Here is a 6,087-nt window from a genome sequence, read left to right as displayed (position 1 = left end):
TAGATACATTGAGAGGGTCTGATCCTTGCCTAATATGTCAGGCATGACGTTTTTATCCACTAAAGATTACATTATTGTGGACAGCTAGAAAGCTTCTAATAATGAAGAAGGGCATTATTATTTTGAGTGGCTGGGGCCATTTGACACGTGAAGCATCTTTCTTTAAGATGATGATGATTTGTCATCTTCAGAGGGGGGTCCCTCCATTATCTCCGAATCTTTGCTTTCGCAAAAGTGACAAAGATGTTCTTCAAAAAGTTGTTCTGCATGTCGGCAGAAGTGTTGGCGTGTAGCATTGGATACTTCCATGCTATTGTTCATGAATTTTTCGCCAAACTTGGAGGCTTGACGAAGATCTTCTTGGCTGGTGTTGTTGTAACTCCAGCTTGTAATTATACAATGCGAGTCGGTATAATTAATCTTCTTTTTTGAACCAGAGATAATCTCGATGATTTTTTCTGATATTCTTCTTAAACCATTGATGCGATTGGGATGAAGAATCTCTGTAAAAGGTAGATCTTTGTCTTCCATTGGTTGAGATTGTTCAATATCTCTATTGGCTTTAGAAAGACCAATTTCCAGAAAGTGGTATGGAGAAAGAGTTGATTCTTGAATCCATTCTGGGAGTGAAGAGATGCATCTGATGTAGATCGGATTATCTTTTGCTTTAAGTACTTTCTTTCGAAAGTTTTTAATGGATTCTACCATGTTGCTTGGGAAGAAAATGAGTTCTTGAAGGTTGCAACTTGGGTAGATATTGTCGATTAGTCCAGCTTGAAAGGCTTGGTAGACTAATTTTGCATCTGATCCTTCGAGGAAGTTGAACAGACTTTTTGTTTTCTTGTCCGTAGTGAAAAACTTTTCATGAACAAGGTCTTCTGGGCATGCAGCTCTTGCTTTCTTCCAGATTGTTCTGAAGTCTTCGAAAGAGATTTCAGGATAGTTAACCATTTGTTGAACGTTATTTGGAACGTCAAACCTTTGGTCTCTGTGAGCTTCTTTGACTTTATGAATTTTTGGTCGAAGAAGTGGTTGGTTAGTCTTGCTTGTATCGTCTTGATAAGTGGCAAGGCTTAATCTTGCAGATGCTTCATTTCTGAATTTTTTGCAAGTAACTTTATCAACTTTACAGAATGTTTCTGTAATTCCCCAGTCGGTATGAACACCGGCATGAGGTCCTTTGTAGATTACATAAAATCTTTCAGCTTCTTTGTTAAGAGCTTTTTTGTAATCTGGTGTAAACTCCTGCACAGATTTGTTAATGGGTGACAAAGTTGTCATTTTACTGATTCCTTCAGTACAAGGATTGGTATCAACCAACAAGCTAGTTTTTCCATCAGGAAGAGGAGTAGCTGTCTCCTTTATTATGCTTTTTAGCAAAGCATCAGCTTTCAACGGATTTGTTGATTCTTTACCAGGTGCCGTTTGCACTGGAATAGCCTTTGTTTTTGAGCTTTCGCTTTCCGGTACATTGGTGACCGTTGTTACTTGTTCATACAAGTTGATTTTCTGCTCAATTGCAGATAGCTCTATGAGGAGCATTTGTTTCTTCATCCTCAAAGTGTTGAGGTCTTCCATTTTTGTAAACTCAAATTTTGTTTACTTTTTTCTCTAATCTCCCCCTCTCTTTTTTGTAGGTGAAGTTTTTGTGAGGAAATATGTCTTGAGGATCATATCCTTTTATAGGGCTCGAGAGGAGCGAGTGAGATCATGGATGATGTAAGGTATACCTGAAGTCACGGGTGAGGCAGTCTGCCAGTACGTTTTTGTTTCCTGCGAGATGTTCAACAGTGAAAGTATATCGTGAAAACCACTCTTGCTAACGTATTAGCCGGCCTAATTTGTTATCTCCTGCAATCTTAGTTCGGAGGAAATAAGTAAAATTTTTATTATCTGTACGAACCAGGAAATTTACTGGTGTTAAATATACAGAGAATTTTGTAATAACTCTTTTTACAGCGAGTAATTCTTTTTCATTGCTATGGTAGTTTTTCTCAGCTGCTTTGAAACTGCCAGAGGTGTACCTGCAAATTTGTTCTTCGTTTTTGGGGTTTTTAGCTTTTAAAACACCTCCCCAAAATTCATCAGAAGCATCAGTTTCAATAATTAAACTGTCTTCAATGTTTGGAAGATAAAGTTTTGGAAAATTGATTAAAACTTTCTTTATCTTTTTGATGTAGTCTGTATCAGCATTTGACCAATTCCAAATGACATCTTTTTTTAATTTTGCCTGTAAAGGTTTTCTCATGGCTGCAAGTTTTTCAATATATGTTTCAGCATAAGTTAAAACACCAAGAAATCTTTGTAGTTGCTTCTTGTCTTCTAAAACATTTGGAAAGTCATGTAAATGTTCAAGAATATGCTTTTGAGGACAATGGGTACCTTCATTTATTTCTAAGCCTAAAAAATTGATTTTTGTTTTGAAAAGATGAGCTTTCTTTTTTGAAAGTATTCTGTGTGACATGAACATAGTGTTCTTGCTCATTTTTGCTGAAGATCATGATGTCATCAACGTATACAGTGCATAAACCTTCAAGGCCTCGAAGAGCATTCTGCATGTGTCTTTGAAAAATACTAGGAGCTTGTTTAAGCCCAAAGGGTAGTACTTTCCATTGAAAGAGTCCATCAGGACATGTGAAGGCAGTGAGAAGCTGCGATTCTTCATCAAGTAGAACTTGCCAGAAACCTGACTTGCAGTCGAAACTTGAATAAATGTTTTTTCCTCGTAGAAGAGTCAAGAGTTCGTGCATATTGGGGAGATTATGTGAGTCTCCAATAGTTGCATCATTGATTGCTTTGTAGTTAACAACCATTCGCTTCTTTCCTCTTCTTTTCTCTGCTTCTTTATTGACAAGAAAGGCAGGAGACATATGAGGGGATTTTGATTCTATAATTAGTCTCATATCAAGTAATTCTTTGATTTGTTTGGAAAATTCTTCTCTATCTTGTAGAGAGTAAACCATAGGTTTTTCTCTAATAACCGTTTTGGGATCAATAAGCTTGATTGAAGCTTTCATCCATCCTTTGGTTTTATTTGGATCAATAGGATTTTCAGAACAAACTTTTTCAAGAAGATCTTCAATCTGTTTGAACCTGGTAGTTTGAATAGAAATAATCCTTTCTTTATTAATCTCTTCATGAGTTATATTAGTACCTGGAATTTGTTTTTCTTTAGAACCTTTTTCTTGAGTTTCAAGAAAACCTGGTTTTCCTTTGCTATAGGCCTCTGTAACCTTTTTTATAATTACCATATCATTATTAAGATGAAAGGCAATTCTATCTATCCATTGTATGAATGGTCCATAGACTTGACAGAAGTTGTTACCAATTATGATATCAATTCCTGAATTTTGTTGGTAAATAGTGGGAACATTGAAATGTTCTCCTGAAAGTTCGAGATTAATATTTCTACAAACTTTATTAATTTTTATGGTTTCACCATTTGCAATAGTGGCACTAATTTCTTTGGGAGCGTTTTCCCAGAGTTCATCCGGAATGATGAATTTGCTTGCAAGACATAAAGATGCACCTGTGTCTACAAAACAATGTACTCTAAATTTTTTATATCCTTTAAAGTTAAGGAAGGCAGAAACATAAATAGAGTTTGGATTAGTAAGATTCATGATAAGGGAATCATCAATCTTCTGGAGGTTTACGCAAAAATGGTTAATCTCCTCCTCCCTGAAAAGCGAGGTATGTATGGGACTAGTCTGAGTCATCCGTTGTTGATTCGTATTCTTCAGTGTCTGATGAAGATTCTGTTTCAACATGATATATAAAAACATGTTGCGTACCATCATACTCTTCTTCAAGAGCTTCATAGCCTCCATTGTTAGTGGTTTGTAAAACCTTGACTTTGTCAGGGTATTTTTTTCTATTTGGACATTCGTTTGCGTAGTGTCCTTCTTCATTGCAGATCCAACACCTACATTTTTTCTTTCCTTGCGGACAAGAAGTAGTTTTCTTAGGTGTTTCTTTTGATGGTTTCTTGAAGTATTTTCCTGGTGAAAATTTTCTTCTTTTCTTTTTCCAAAAAGATTTGTATTTCTTTTTGTTTTTATACTTTTTCTTAGTATAATTTTTCTTTCCAATGTCAAAGTTTTTGAAATCAGAGAGAATGCTACAACAATCTTTGCTTATAGTTTTAAGCTTTTGTTGTTTATATCTGTCTTGACAGATTCTATCAATTTCTTCTTTTGCAATTTTTGTTGCGTAAGAAAGACTGGTTTGCTGGATTTCTCCAGTAGCTTCTTTTTTCCATCTGTCTGTACAGGTTTCTCCAATAATTGGAATTTTCATGAGATAAGCAGATATCCATTGCGCATATTCACTTCTCTGTGGAATATCATACAAATATGATTCATACATACATGTGTATTTGTCGAGAAGACTAATATCATGTAATTGGAGTTTAGTCATTGAAACTCTTGCTATGTCAACCTTCTTATTAATGGTGAAGTCTTTATTAGAAATATAATCAAGACCTAAGAAAGTAGTGTATATGACATTTATGAGATTATCAAAAAGATCTGAGCCATGTAGTTCTTCATTCCAATTATTGTTTCTTAGGAATTTCTGCACGATTCCATCAGTTTTGTGTTCTAAAAGTAGTAGAACATTTTTTGCTTTTTCAAATTCATCTGGATTTGTTTGTAAGATTAGTGAAATCTCAGTAACCCATTTTTCTACAACTCTTTCTCTGAGTTTTAAATCTTGGATACAATCAATATTGAGTACATTGATCGTATTGGGTCCTTGGCCACTATTTGGAATTCCATTGTGGACAGGCATTTTGAACTCGTATTTCTTTTTATTGCCTCTTCTTGTGGCTGTATAAGAAGATTCTGCTTCATCATCTTCCATATCTGAATATTCGAACTTAACAGTCTTTGTATTTGTTTTAAAATTATCTTCTTGTTCTGATTCAGTATCAGGTTCATTTATTTTAGTCATTCTAAAATATTGATCAAAAAGTTTGGGTTCTTTTTGATACAATTCTTCACATTCTTCAGTTTCTAAAGATAAAAGCTGAATAAGCTTTTGGTCAGTTTTATCATAATCCTCATATTGAAGGTTAAAGAAATATTTCTCGAGACATTCAGAGATTGTTTCTTTCATTTTTATTCTTTCTTGAAAATGTTAATTTTCTGGGAATCTTTTGAGCTTCCTAAGTCAGGGTTTCCAACACTAGGATTGGGAGGTGAGTATTTCTTAAGACCTGAATATTTTCCAGGCTTGGTTTTTTGTTCTATGATGGAGATATTCTTGATGTGCTCAAGTATGTCTTTATTACATGGGCAAGAGTCAATCTTTTCAGATAACTCTTTAGTAATGTCTGCAATAATTTTTGCAGATGCTACTTCCAACTGGGTAATGGTTACGTATTTATTGAATGTTAAGTCCATGTTTATAATCAGCCCATCAATTTTTTCATTAAGGAGATTGATTGATCTATTGAGCTCGGGTATCGAGGTGATTGATCTATTGAGCTCGGGTATCGAGGTCATCCTATTAGTTGTTTTAACTGATCATGTATATTAGTGATCTTAATGTTGGTTTCCTTAAGAGTGCCCTCAATATTTGCCTTTTTGGCGACTTCTTCAACAAATTGGTTGTTTTTTAAAGAGTTTTCTAAAAGAATTGAATGTTTGTCAATAGACTGGGTTAACTTGATAGTTAATTTATTTTGTCTTTCAATAACTTCGAAGAATTTTTCAAAATCTTTTTTATCAAGATTGTTTTTAACCATAAAGGCTAAATCGTTTTTAAATTGGTTAAAAGGTATTTTATTTTTTGAAATATTTGTAGAAATATCTTTTGAAATACCAAGATAATGGCTTATTTTTGAAGTTTTTAAAAGACATCTTGCAATGATTTGGTTGAGATTATTGCAATGATTTACGATTGTTTGAACACCAGCTTTACCAGAAGTAGAGAAAACGTATTCTTTCTTTTCAGTATTATCGTCAAGAGTTTTAATTTTGACTGTTTTACCTTTTTTATAGAAATGAGGAAAATCAATTTTATTATTCATTTATAATGTCAGTGATTTGTTTGATATTCTGGCGTAGACTATCAATTTTTAAA

The sequence above is a fragment of the Lactuca serriola genome, chromosome 2 (assembly GCF_051521515.1).
Source record: "Lactuca serriola cultivar US96UC23 chromosome 2, Lser_US96UC23_V15, whole genome shotgun sequence".
NCBI classification, from domain to species: domain Eukaryota; kingdom Viridiplantae; phylum Streptophyta; class Magnoliopsida; order Asterales; family Asteraceae; genus Lactuca; species Lactuca serriola.
The sequence above is the reverse complement of the archived record's forward strand: the minus strand, read 5'-3'. Positions refer to the sequence as shown.